Genomic DNA, 14,781 nt, shown 5'->3' on the forward strand with positions numbered 1-14,781 from the left:
TTTAAAGACTCTCTCAATGCAAATCTAAAAGAAATGTAGTATAAAAAATTGGGACAAGCTGGCTTTCGAGTGCTCCAATTGGAGAACAGCCTTTACTGATGGTGTTATGGACTTTGAAGACGGTCGAAATTAGGACGAAAGAGAGAAATGAGCTAAGAGGAAGGCACGTTTGGGAAATCCTCACCATGAACGACTCCCACCAGGAAACTGTGGAAGGACGTGTGGACCCAGAATTGGCCTCCACCATCCATTATGTACTCACTATTAAGATCGTGTTCACGAAAGATAATCTTACTTGGCTACGTGTGATCACCAAAGAAGAAGATGAGAGAAAGTGGGGGAGGGGGTTTACGGCCTTTTAATGGACATGGACTTAATGGAAAATCCTCAGGGGAAGAGGCCATTCATGTCCACGCTCCCCCAACGTCCAGTTGGTCCAACACTTCCACCGTCGTGCTCCCCGAAAGGCGGCACCCACCTGGTAGGTTGAGGTGCACCTTGGGGAGGGGGATAGTGTCATGGGGCAGGAATCCGCTTCACCTGCTGAACAGCAGCCTGAAGGGGGAGAAGGGGGAGTGACTTCACCTGCAGCTTCAAGGCCTCCAAGGAGAAAGGGCTGATGAGAACCAGCCTTCTTAAGCAGAGGTCCCAGAAGCAGACACAGAAGGCAGAGAAGGAAAGAAAACTGCTGGTTACTTTTACTTTTTAACAATCTTCTTTCACGATATATTGTTTAATCGTTGGCGTATAGAAAGCAACCAATTTCTTTATTGAGCTTTAAGCTGTGCCAGAGATGCCCTTCTCCTCCAGTCAGGAACTGGCACATTCAGACAGCATGCGTGGCATCCCAGAAGACATGCAAGGCACTGAGCAGAATGGTTTCCTCCAGCGACTTGGAAGGACTTTACAATTCAGAAAGGCCAGACTGGAATGCAACGGAAGAAGGAGTCTCACTCTCTGTCCATCAGCTTGGGTGCTGGTGATGGAGACCATTCTCTTGAAGCGTAGCCCTGTGGAGGAAGAAGGACTTGGTATCCTCATGGCAGACGTTCCTTTTCTTTTTATGGGAGGCTTTGGCAGCAGCCACAGCGGTGCAGACAGGAGATCCTGGAAGAAAGAAGATATCTTTGAAGGAGGAGAGAACTCAGCGCTGCTTTGAGGGACATGTGAATGGGCTGCCACAGGCCATGAGAGGGGCCAAAAGAGCATCTCTGACTGCATGGCTTTAAAAGAGAATGAGGTGACTTAATGGAGGAGAGGGTTGGTCAAAGGCTACTAGTCCTGATGGAAATGCTTCAGAATAGCCATTACAGGAAGTCCCAGGTGGGCATAGGGCTCTTGGGCTCAAATCCAGCTTGCAGCATTCTCACAGGCAACTGGGAGGACCCTGGGTAAAGAGGAGGCTGGAGCAGATGGGCCAATGGTCTGATCCTGCAGGCCCTTCTTGCGTGTTTCCTAAGGACGCCCTCCTCCCCCCCGTCCCATTACCTCTGAGGGGAGAAGCCCTTGTCTGGGCTCCAGTCCCTCCCAGGATGCGGCGGCTCCCAGGCTGAGTCGTTCCCTCGCTGCAAAGAAACGGAGACATCAGCAGGCGCCGCATCCTGGGAGGGACAGGAGGGTGGGGCAGGAGGGTGGGGGACCTGAGGAGGGGCATGTCTTCCTACCTGATCTTATAAGTTTCCCCAACCTGGCCTCCCCCTCCGTACGAGCATCTTGGCTCCGTCCCAGCTGGCCTAGCTCAGAAGCAGCAGCCAAAGTTTCCTCCCTCACTGAAATAACTCGAGATGTTCTTCAAATTGGAGGAAACTTTGGCTGCTGCTTCTGTGCCAAACAGGGCCGGAAAGGAGCAATGCCCGTATTATGGAGAAGGGGCAGTGGGGAAGAGTCGCGAGGGAATACAGCCGGGAGCCGCCGGGATGTTGTTTGGTTCTTCATCCCGGGAGCTAGATCTGAAGCCTCATCCCTATAGGCGTGGCCCTGTGGAGGAAGAAGGACATCATATGAGAATGGGGGCACAGAAGCAGCAGTCAAAGTTTCCTCCCTCTCTGAAATAACTTCAGATGATGTTTTAATGGGAGGAAACTTGGGCTGCTGCTTCTGTGCCAAACCGGGCCAAGAAGGAGCCATGCCCGTACGGAGAAGGGGCAGTGGGGCAGCACTGTGAGGGATCACAGCCGGGAACCGCCGGGATGTTGTCTGGTTCTTCACCCCGGGAGATAGATCTGGAGCCTCATCCCTTGAGGCGTGGCCCTGTGGAGGAAGAAGGACATCATATGAGAATGGGGGCACAGAAGCAGCAGTCAAAGTTTCCTCCCTCTCTGAAATAACTTCAGATGATGTTTTAATGGGAGGAAACTTGGGCTGCTGCTTCTGTGCCAAACCGGGCCAAGAAGGAGCCATGCCCGTACGGAGAAGGGGCAGTGGGGCAGCACTGTGAGGGATCACAGCCGGGAACCGCCGGGATGTTGTCTGGTTCTTCACCCCGGGAGATAGATCTGGAGCCTCATCCCTTGAGGCGTGGCCCTGTGGAGGAAGAAGGACATCATATGAGAATGGGGGCACATTCAGCTGTCTTAGCCACACCACAGATTGAAAGGCTTCTCTCTCCACTTTCACCGACATGGAGAATCCTGGCAATCCTGTAGTGGAAGCCAAGGACAATCAGATGTCCCACAAGAGCATCTTGGATGAGGTGGCTTTCAAAGAGGGTGAGACAATTGCATGGTGCAGAGCGTTATGCAAGGCAACCCAGTTGGAGGGAGGAATGCTTCTGAAAAGCACTTCCTGGAAGCCACAGGTGGGGAGAGTGTTCCTGGGAATCCCAAAACATGTTTCACAAGGATCCCTTCATTCCCTCTGCGCTCGTACGTGATGGTCACCACATCTCTCCAGGGATTTCGCCAGAACAAAATACACATTGGGGAAAGGCTCCCTCACTGCAAAGAGAACAGAAACATGGCGCATGAGGGTGGCACTCTCAGCCATATTAGCCTCAGTCTGGGGCAGGAGGGTGGGGGACCTGGGAAGGGGCATTTCCTCCTACCTGATCCTACATGCTTCTCCCACTACGTGATCCTACATGCTTCTCCCACTTGGCCTCCTCCGTACGAACGTCTCGGCTCCATCCCAGCCGGCCTAGCACAGAAGCAGCAGCCAAAGTCTCCTCCCTCTCTCAAATCAGTTGAGATGATGTATTCATTGGAGGAAACTATGGCTGCTGCTCCTGCGCCAAAGATGGCCGAGATGTGGTGTGGGCATGGGAGAGAATCACATCCCTTGTCCTGCACAGGTGGACCACAGAGACACATGTCCCATAAAACCATAGGAATATCTAAATCCAACTTCCTCATTCAGTTAGCAAGAGCACTGGGACAAACTTCCCCTTCCACAGAAGGTCACAGCATACCTCCACATTTTGGTTGGTTTTGTGGCACTGCTGGGCTGCTGCTCGGCCGGAGCCTTGATTGGGTCTCCCAAACTACGGCCCTGAGAAGGAAGAAGGACATTGTACTCTCTAGGGGATGGGGGTCCTGTGGGCCATTCCCAATAATTTTCTTCTAGGGCACATCGCCTTCAATATTTTCTCTCCCCCCCCCCCATCTGCCTTCCCAGCTCCCTCCCTTCCTCCCTCTCGTGCCTCCCCCCCCCCCAGCCACATCCCTCCTTCTCCTGCGTGGCACACAGCAACCCAGAAGCAGAGCAGGGAAAAGTGGGTCAACGGAGGCAGGGCCCTCCTGCGGTGGGGACATAGGGCCCCTGGGGGGCCAGCCCCCAAACTACAGCAGGGACAGCTTGAGTGCTGGCAAGGGAGCCTGGCCAGCTGACCCAGGGAAGGAGGGAGACAGAACAAGCACACCTGCCATGCTGCCTATGCCCACATCTCCACTGGCTGCCAATGATTGCTGCTCCTGCCTGGGCACATGACGGCCTGACCCCTGGCTTGGAAGGAGAGGGGCGAGGCGTTGGAGCAAGACAGGCCTGCTCCCCCACCCTCACCCCAGCCCCGTTTCACTCAGGTTGGTGCCACAATCTCCCGGCACATGTGGAGAGTGGATTCCCTATGGAATTAACATACCACAACTTCCAAGGAAGGTTTTTCAATGGCCCTGCGCCACAGGAGCCACTGTGGCCTTCCTCTCTGAGGAGCTGGGAGACAGAAAGGAAGACAAAAGCAGAGGAAGTAATCATCCAGTTATTCACAACAGAAAATATCATCTGGGGACCACAGCTGAGGACCTGCCAAGCTATCAACAGCTCAAGGCAAACCAGGGAGCCAAGCCACATGCACCAATGACGGCCTTGGAGCTCCTCTTACCTTCACAGTTCCTGTTCATCATTTTTGATGGGCAAGTATCTTGCTAAGACTCTCACCATCATCTGACAGGCATCCACGTCTCTCCAGGGATTTCGCCAGAACAAAGTAGACATTGGGGAAAGGCTCCCTCACTGCAAAGAAAACAGAAACATGAGCAGGTGCCTGGCTCACAGCCATGCTAGCCCCAGTCTAGCCCAATAATTTTCTTCTGGGCAAGGGGTTGGGGTGAGATGGGCCTGCTCCCCGCCCCCAGCCCTATTTGGCACATGTGGGGAATGGATTCCCCACGGAATTAACATACCACGATTTCCAGCGCCGGTTCCTCTATTCTTTGGCGCAACAGCAGCCGCTGTGGCCTTCCTCTCTGAGGAGCTGGGAGACAGAAAGGAAAATAAAAACAGAGGAAGTAACCATCCAGTTATTCACAAGAGAAAATATCATCTGGGGACCACAGCTGAGGACCTGCCAAGCTGTCAACAGCTGCGGACAAGTCAAGCCAGTGAGACAAGCCGCCATGCACTAGTGACCGGTGACACTAATAACAATAACAATATTTATATGCCACTCCTCTCCTCTGGGCCTCAGAGCTCCTCTTACCTTCACACACACTATCCATGATTTGTGATGGGTTAATACAAGACTCTCACGATCATCTGACAGGCATCCCTCTTGCAGGGCAATATAAGGCTTGCTTGCAAAGCGGCACTTTGTGTCATCAGCTGGCAAACAGGGGCCAGGCTGCTGGGTTGTCAGGCAGATGAATTAAGGAAAATAAAATCAGGGGGGGAGGGGGCAAAGTGTGCTGGGATGAGGCCTCCGTGGGTCAGGCCAGATGGTGCTGTTGGGGTGTGTGGTTATGCCTCCCCTTGTTGGACATCTTGCTCCCTTGCCGCGTACTTTAGCTGCTTGATAGAATCATAGTACAGTATGATAGAGTTGGAAGGGAACCCCTACAAAACGGGCTTTCCTCCCTAAAAAAGCTCAACAACCTGAACCCCCAAATATGGGGTAGATCACTGCCTGTTTTTAACTCTGTGAGTAGATTGCAGTCTCTAGGGAGTTGGCCACCCCTGTCCTATGGGTTTCCAGGTTCTCACCTTTGGAAAACTCTGTCATAGTGGAGACTGTTGTAGAAAGAGAACAGCTGTATAGGCCTTTCAGGCTTTGAAAGCGAGTTTGAATGTTGGGGTGGAGGGCAGATGAGAGTTTGTTGAGAGCAGTGGGTTCTAGAAGGGGGGCAAGGGGGGCTTCTGATTGGCTGCAGGAGCTTCCTTCACTCAATCAGAAGCCGTGTCGGACCTTCGGTTTCCAAAGTACGTTCGCAAGCCAGAGCACTCCTAATTATTTTATTTGTTGAATTTATACAGCACTCTTTCTCCCGAAGGAGGCCAGAATGGCATGGGATGTGGGTCTATTCTTGGCCGTTTCCCATAGATATGACACAGCTGAGGCACAATTGGGAACATTGTGTGAATAAAAACCACCGACTTAATTCCCTGCTTCTTTAGATATGTGTCAGCAATGCAGACCATTGTGGCAAACTTTATTTTCCTGTTGGATTGCTGCTAGATTCTAGCTTCCTCATATATAAATGTGGCAGAGACACTTGAAGAACAAGTACTGTTGCTTCCATCATGCCTCCTTGGACCCATCAACCCTTACATCCATCCCCTATTTTGCATGCTTAAATAATTCAATAAATAAACTCAATCAACAACAACAACAACTTTAGGGCTGTGAAAAATTCACTCGGTGTGTTTTGCTCTCTTTTTGTTGGTTATTCCCATTGCAGAAGAAGAAGAGGGTAGGGCTCTTTGTCTCCCTCCCAATCCCTTCCCCCACAAAAGCAGCCTTCCACTTTCCTTTCACTTGGCTGAATCAGGCCCCACAGGTTTAATCAGATGTGCATCCAAGGGCCAATTCTGACTATCTGTAAAATCTGCACCATATTTACCATACGGCCCTCTAAGGAAGCCTTTCCCATCCACTGTCCTGTTTTCCAAAGAGCGTTGTTGGTAGCGATGGATTTGGCTATCCATGCCAATGAGCCTTTGATAGTATGTCCACCGCGTAGGAGTCCCAACGAAAGCATAGCAGAAGGGGTGCTGCTGCCGCTATGGAGTTCGTGGTAGGGCTAAGCCTCTTAACTCTTCCTTTAGCACCATAGGATTGTAGAGCTCGGAGGGACCACAAGGATTATCCACCCCCTGCAATGCAGGAATCTTTCAACCAAAGTGGGGCTCGAACCCACGGCCCTGAGATTAAGAGTCAGGCTCTACAGACTGAGCCAGGATTGGTGGTCAGCATTTATTCTCGGCCCCTCTGGCAGTGAGGAACATAGCACCCCTTTGGCACATTTAGGCATGTTTTGGGAAGAAGCCAGAGGTCACCACTGTATAGTCTCCCATATTACATATTGAAGGCTGCATGTTATCTTTTAAATCCAAGCTTCCCAATTTTAAACACAATATATGCAGAAGAAGGTCTTGGGGCTTAGTGCCATAGGAAAAGATTTTAACCCTAAGATATTGGAAGTAATAGCTTGTGTATATATAATAACTACCCTCTAAGAATTTAATATGGGACCCAGGTGGCGCTGTGGTTAAACCACTGAGCCTAGGGCTTGCTGGTCAGAAGGTCGGCGGTTCGAATCCCTGTGACGGGGTGAGCTCCCGTTGCTTGGTCCCAGCTCCTGCCAACCTAGCAGTTCGAAAGCACGTCAAAGTGCAAGTAGATAAATAGGAACCGCTACAGCGGGAAGTTAAACGGCGTTTCCGTGTGCTGCTCTGGTTTGCCAGAAGCGGCTTTGTCATGCTGGCCACATGACCTGGAAGCTATACGCCGGCTCCCTCGGCCAATAATGCGAGATGAGCGCGCAAGAGAGTCGAGAGTCGGTCACGACTGGACCTAATGGTCAGGGGTCCCTTTACCTTTACCTAATAATTTAATAATCCACCTTCCCTTTTTCTCCTTTACAATATTAGTAGTATTCTAGAAACTGGAGGGGTTCTGCCTCGGAACATACAGGTTGACTCTGTGACAGACCAGAACCAAGATGTAACTGTCTGTACATCATGTTGCCGTGATCAAATCTGTTCTCATGAGAACTTTGGAACACAGATTGGTTTCATATCATTTACAGGCTGAGGGTTTATCTTCATACTTATGCAATAATCTGGTAGAAAATGTTGGGGCAAATTGATTATCTTTACTGATACTGAGCTCTTCCTGTGGTCAGCTATAGTTCCAAGCTGTCTATATAATATAGTTACTTAGAAAAGGAGTCCTATTTATTTCTATAGGGCTTAATTCCATCTAAGTGTGCTTAATCCTACGCTACTAGAACGGAACACTTATTGCTAGTTTGCTTGCAAAGCAGCACTTTGTGACATCAGTTGGCAAACAGGGGCCAGGCTGCTGGGTTGTCAGGCAGCTGAATTAAGAAAAATATAATCAGGAGGTCAAAGTGTGCTGGGACGAGGCCCCTGTGAGTCGGGCCAGAGGGGGCTGTTGGGGTGTGTGGTTGTGCCTCCCCTGGTTCTGCATTTTGCTTCCTCCGCCCGTTCCTTTGGCTGCTTGATGGTACAATTGGAAGGGATGTCATGGGTCATCTCATCCAACCCCGGCAATGCCAGGCTCCTGCCCACAACCACCCCTGGCTGGGCTCCAAGCCCCAAGCATCTTCTTAACAGCCAGATTATGTTGTTCCCGCGAGGGGCCGATTTATTGGAAAAACCGACTAAGAGTTTGTTTTTAAACAAAGAACTCTGCTTGGAATATAGTGATAAGCAGAGATGTTCTGAAAGTGAAACAAAACTCCGCCGTTCTCCCAGCATTGAGGCTCATCCACATGGAGACTAATCCTGTCCACAAGATTTATGTTGTCTGCTTGATGATGCTTTTGTGATGTTCTATTACGTCATTGTTATTTATTGTATGTAAGACAGTATGTGATTCATGCAAATGAAAACCAGCATAGAGGTATAATTTCTTGTGCTAAAAAACAAACAAATAAAGGGGGGAGAGGATCACATCTATCACCCCCATTGCTTGAGTTACACTGCTTGAGTTATCGTGCTTGAGTGTCACTGAGTTGCTGGGTCATGTGAATAGGCCTAGGATCCTGCCTCAATCCCACCCTGTTTAAGGGCTTATGCCAGTTTAAGACCAGCCAAACTCAGCTCAGCTGTCTAGGTTCTGGCTAAGTCAGGCTGAGGGAGATACTCCAGATTCTCTCCTGCTGAGCTGAGGATAAGGGAGTTAAGCCTGTGTAGTCCGGCTGCTCCAAGAACCTCCTAGCTCAAGCTAGAGATACAGTGGGTCCAGTGCTCATTGCAGTGGATCTTGCTATAGAAGGAGCAGAAGAAACTCCTTTAAAGAGTCTCAAAGCAGCTCACAATCTCCTTTCCCTCCCTCTCCCACAACAAACACTCTGTGAGGTGAGTGAGGCCGAGAGGCTTCAGAGAAGTGTGACTGGCCCAAGGTCACCCAGCAGCTGCATGTGAAGGAGAGGGGAAGCGAACCCAGTTCTCCAGATTCCGAGTCCCCCTCTCTTAACCACTACACCACGCTGGCTATAGGATTGCTCCTTTGGTCATAGAAATGTTTTTAGTATGTGAAGGTAGCAATTGTGAGTCACAATAATAGGAAAAAGTGCAAGCTGGCTTCAGTGGGGCAGAACTAGCCACCTAGAATGTATTTGGAAAATATAGGTGAAGAAGATGCCCAACCGTTGCTGATGGCTAGTGTGCCCTGGTGCCCATGCAGAGCAGCAATAAGTCAACAGATCCTGGAACAGATTTTTCCTTACTTTCTTCCTGCTCCTGGTTGTCAAAACTTTCAAGTTCTAAATGAGTGATGGGAAGCAGTCTCTCTTCAGGGTGGGGCCTCTATCCCTGCAGGATGCAACTTAGTGGGTCATCACAGCCCCTCAGATGTATGCCGTTCACACCATTTGTATTAGAATCGAAGAATTGTAGAGTTCGAAGGGACACTGGGGGTCATCTAGTCCAACCCCCTGCACTGCAGGAATCTTTTGCCCAACGTGGGGCTCGTGCCTTGCAGAGGGTTGGACTAGATGATCCTTGTGGTCCCTTCCAGCTCTACTATTCTTTGATCCCTTCTATGCCCATATCCTCTGAGACTAAAGGTTTTGTTGTACCCGGTTATTTCCAGTCCAATTTTCCCCACGTGTTTCTGACCAGGTCTAGAGGGGACTCCCTTATTTCACTCCCAGACTCCTTTCAAAAGTTGTTCCAATGTTTCTCTGAAATCTCTCTCCTTATTTGGATTTAATTTGGGAGGTTTTCTCACTCCGGGGACAGTCTTAGAGGCTGTGTGCTGATGAGCTGGTCTCTCCCTCTATAATGCCACACGATCATTTCCCAAATTGCGACAGCCTGAACCCTTCAGAGCTTGTGTTGCCCCAGTGGGGAGCTCGGGTTTTGCTTTGGTTTGGTTTGTCAAGTCATCAAGAAGAAGGAAAGAAAGATTAAACAGCAAGTACCTGGGTTATATATGGCAAAGAACAAGAACGTTCCATCTAAAATGTCCCTTTTCTATAGACTTTTTAATGTCTACAGTTCTACAGTGGCAGACATGAGGCAGAAATTGCCCTGAATAGAGATGTTTCCCCACTTTTTAAGAAAATACCCAATTACAAGACATTTTTACTGACAGTAAACACAGAACAAAGGGAAGATATTTAAGCATTTAATGTACCCTTTTCATCAAGGTAGGTGAGAGATTGTGTGTACAACTACTGTTTAATATGGTTTACTTGAAGCCACAGGGACACAGGTAAGAAACATTTTCATGAGAAGGAAGGAGTATGTGCACATCATACACCAAGTTTGTGTTCAACCAAACGATGAGGATTTCCCATTACTTCACTCTGTGCCGGGTCGTTCAGAATATCCTCAAAACCGGAATATTTCTCTGAGGCAGAAAATTCATCTTATCTTGACTTAACAACAACAATATTAACCGATATGTCCAAAGGATGAACAGGGAAATGTTCGCTCTTCTATTTATAACATCTCAGCTTTCAAATGCTTCAGCAGCTGAAACATCAGAATCTGGAATCTTCAGCTGAGATCCAAAGGCCTCTTCCTCTTCCTCCTCAGTCTGTTTTTTTATTTAAAAAGAAGAAGGGGGGAAGGAGAGTGGTCAAGGACAATGGGAGTTGTAGTCATGCAAGCCCTGTAGGAAGGCCCCAAAGGTCCCAAACCCGCCTTTCTCAGAAATTCACTGAGAGCATGAACACGTACGCTCAACTCGTAGGGTGTTCTCCCCTCCCCAGGCAAAATTCCCCTTCCTCTTACCAGCTCTCCTTGGGGGAGGCTTGGGCAGCATCCACAGCGGTGCCGACGGGAAATCCTGCAAGAAAGAAGGGATCATTGAAGCAGGGGAGAACGGGGCGCTAGGTACTGCTTCTTGGGCTCAGATCCTGTTTTCTGCTTTCCCAGTGGCATCTGGGTGGCCCCTGGGTAAAGAGGAGGCTGGACCAGGTGAGCCCTTGGCCTGATCCTGCATGCCCTTCTGGTGTGTTCCCTAAGCCCCCCCCTCCTCCCCCCTGTCCCCGTACCTCACAGGCGAGAGGCCGTTGTCTGGGCTCCAGTCCCTCCCGGAATGCGGCGGCTCCCCGGCTGAATTTTCCCCTCGCTGCAAAGGAAACGGAGACATCAGCCGGCGCCTGGCTCCCGGCCACGCTAGTCCCAGTCTGGGGCAGGAGGGTGGGGGACAAGGGAAGGGCATGTCCTCCTACCTGATCTTATTAATGCCCCCAACTTGGCCTCCGTACGGGCATCTTCCAGCCGGCCTAGCACAGAAGTAGCAGTCAAAGTTTCCTCCCTCTCTGAAATAACTTCAGATGATGTTTTAATGGGAGGAAACTTTGGCTGCTGCTTCTGCGCCAAGCCGGGCCGGGAAGGAGCCATGCCCGTACGGAGAATGGGCAGTGGGGCAGCACTGCGAGGGATCGCAGCCGGGAGCCGCCGGGATGTTTTCTGCTTCTTCATCCCGGGAGCAAGATCTGGAGCCTCATCCCTGGAGGCGTGGCCCTGTGGAGGAAGAAGGACATCATATGAGGAATGGGGGCACATTCAGCTATCTTAGCCACACCAAAGATTGAAAGGCTTCTCTCTCCTGGCAATCCTGTAGTGGAAGCCAAGGACAACCAGATGCCCCACAAGAGCATCTTGGATGAGGGGGCTTTCAATGAGGGTAAGAAAATTGCATGGTGCAGAGGGTTATGCAAGATAACCCAGTTGGAGGGAGGAATGCTTCTGAAAAGCACTTCCTGGAAGCCTCAGGTGGGGAGAGTGTTCCTAGGTATCCCGAAACATGTTTCACAAGGACCCTTCGTTCCCTCTGCCCTAGTACCTGATGTTCGCCACGTCTCTCCAGGGATTCCGCCAGAACGAAGTATACTATGGGGAAAGGCTCCCTCACTGCAAATAAAACAGAAACATGGCACATAAGGGTGGGGTGGGGGGGACACGGGAAGGATGCATTCCTATAATATGGGGCACTCAATTGGCATTTCCACTTACCTGAAGTGGGAGCCTTTCCCCCCTTGTTCTGGCCGGCCTCTCGCCTAAGGAAGAAAGAAGCTCAGTTAGTCTGATAGGTTGGAGGAGTTCCAGATAAATATATAGATAAGAACATCTATCTCTTTTCTTCTAAGGGCCATAATGGTAACTGAGAAATTAGGGGGAAAGATGGGCTAAGAAGGCAAGGAGGGCCACTTCTCCCCCAGATCCAGTTCCAGACACAATGTCTGCCTTAGTCTGAAGGAAGGAAGGACCTTGGGGGGTGGATGGAGAATTATAGGATTCATCTCCACAGAAGCATTCCCAACCAGATCCAGATTACCCAACGGACAGAGCAGGCACCGGCCTATGGGCCAGGAAACAACGGATCAGAATCAATACTGTTCGTTTTGCGTATTAAAATTGGATATTGCCGGTTGCTAAAATAAAAAATATATCAGATCGTTTGTGAGGAGCCCAGTGATATTTTGACTGTCTAGGCGCCTCCACAGGTTTTAATCTGGATCTGTGCCCAACCAAGGGCCAACTTTGGGCTCTCAAATGTCAACGGTGCCCTGTACACAGAGCCATAGCTGGGTGATCTTGCGCCCCTGGCAGAACTGTCCAGATTGCACCCCCTAGCCACTGACAAATTTGCTCTTCTTGCTGCCTCTCCTCCAACCCTCCACCCATTCAGTTCACCCTCCATTTAAAACCTTTTCCTATGAGGCAATAATTGATATTTTTATTTATAGACATTTTTATGGACATGATTTTAGCCGATTTTGTGTGCGTGCCCCTCACCTGCGCCCCTGGCGGGGGCCCACCTCACCACCCCCTAACTACAGCGCTGCCTGTACGACCCTACAATTTGGCACCCCTCCCCCTTGTTTGTCTGCAATGCTTGGGCCCCCTCTGCCATGTGGTATGCAGGCAGGATGATTGGGAAAACTTCCCCTGCCACACAAGGTCCCAGCATACCTGCGCACTGTGAGGTTCCCCCTGGCACCGCTGGGCTGCTGCTCGGCCGCCGGAGCAGAGCCTCCCAAACCACGGCCCTGCGAAGGAAGAAGGACATTCTACTCTCTAGGGGACAGGGGTCCTGTGGGCTGCCCCTAATAATTCTCTTCTGGAGAACATCAGCCTCAATATTTCTCCGCCCACCCACCTGTCTCCCTTCCCAGCTCCCTCCCTTCCTCACTCTGCTGCCTCCCCCCAGCCCCACTTCTCCTTCTCCTGCGTGGCACAGAGCGGCCCGGCAGCAACCAGTGGAGGCATGGCGCTCCTGCGGTGGACACATAGGGCCCCCGGGGGGAAGTCCCCAAATTTCTGTGGGGACACCCTGAGCGCTGGCCAGCTGATCCAGGGAAGGAGGGAAGCAGATCAAGCACCCCTGCCATGGTGCCCAAGCCCACGTCACCACTGGCTGCCATCTCTCAATGCTCCTGCCGGGGAACAGAATAGCCCGTCCCCTTACTCAGAAGCAGGAGGGTGAGAGGCTGGGGGGAGACAGGCCTACTCCCACCTCACCCCAGCCCCATTTCACACAGGTTGGTCCCATAACCTCCCGGCACATGTGGAGAATGAATTCCCCATGGAATAAACATACCACAACTTCAAGACAATCTTTGGGCATCTGTGCCCGGCGGCACAGCAGCCTCTTAGGTCCTGGGAGACAGAAAGGAAAATACAAACAGAGGAAGAGGTTACAGACGGGATATGCCAGGGAATCCCAAAGTCTAAACTCAGAGACCCTGGCTTATGTCTCTACCAGGCTCTCTGATGGGCCACCACCCCTTTGGGCATGTTTCTGTCTCTCTCCGAGGTGAGGCCCTGGCTTGGAAAGAAATCTGAGCCTGCACTTTCCCCCTGACTTCCAATCTGCCCTTCAATACTCCAAATCTACCATTCATTAATCTCTAGGGTTTAGGGGTGTCCCCCGCGAATGCATAATAATTTTTGCCTACATAGATTTTACAGCTACTGTTCCTATGAATTATTATTATTATTATTATTATTATTATTATTATCATTATCATTATTATTATTCCTTTATGTAATAATATGGGCCTCGGAGCTCCTCTTACCTTTGCAGACACTATCCATGATGAGTCTCTCACCATCATCTGACAGGCATCCCTCTTGCAGGGCAATATAAGGCTTGCTTGCAAAGTGGCACTTTGTGACATCAGCTGGCAAACAGGGGCCAGGCTGCTGGGTTGTCAGGCAGATGAATTAAGAAAAATAAAATCAGGGGTTCAAAATGTGCTGGGATGAGGCCACCATGGGTCAGGCAAGAGGGTGCTGTTGGCATGTGTGGTTATTCCTCCCCTGGTTCTGCATATTGCTCCCCTGCACATTCCTTTAGCTGCCTGATAGAATCATAGCATGGTAGAGTTGGAAGGGATCCCAAGAGTCATCTAGTCCATCCCACGCAATGCCAGGATCCTGCCCACTGCCAGCCCTAGCTGGGCTCCAAACTCTGACCATCTTCTTACCAGCCAGATGCACTGACCCCTTGCAATTCTGCATGGGGGGGGTGGAGAAAGGGGAGAGAAAAAGGTTTTGCTCTCTGTCCCTCAGGACATGGATATGAGAGCCACGCCATGCAGCCCGGCCAATATCTCAAGAGCCATCACAGGGAGGAGGGAGGAAGATTGCTTTCTTCTGCTCCAAAGGCCCGCGGGACCTGAAGCCATGCATTTATGTTACAAGAAAGGAAATTCCAACACTTGGAGGTTTTTAAGCAGAGGTTGGATGACTATCTGCCATGAATGCTTTATCTGTGATTCCTGCATTGCAGGGGGTTGGACTAGATGACCCTCGGGAACCCTCCCAACTCTACAATTCTATAATCCTATTATTTAAAGTGCATCCAATAAGCATTTAAAGCACATGACGTCCCCCAAATGATCCTGGGCATTGTAGCTTCCC

At 50.5% G+C, this 14,781-nt stretch overlaps 1 long non-coding RNA gene across 1 annotated transcript; it reads right to left on the reverse strand.

Annotated features, from left to right (window-relative positions):
• Window positions 1–1,055: 1,055 nt before the first annotated feature.
• On the reverse strand, window positions 1,056–1,807 carry LOC132593079 (uncharacterized). The gene is made up of 3 exons (XR_009558493.1): window positions 1,665–1,807; window positions 1,489–1,565; window positions 1,056–1,107 (listed from the first exon to the last, which is right to left on the reverse strand). It is a non-coding gene; the product is annotated as an uncharacterized LOC132593079 (long non-coding RNA).
• Window positions 1,808–14,781: the final 12,974 nt, after the last annotated feature.

Source organism: Zootoca vivipara, chromosome 13 (assembly GCF_963506605.1).
Source record: "Zootoca vivipara chromosome 13, rZooViv1.1, whole genome shotgun sequence".
Taxonomy (NCBI): Eukaryota; Metazoa; Chordata; class Lepidosauria; order Squamata; family Lacertidae; genus Zootoca; species Zootoca vivipara.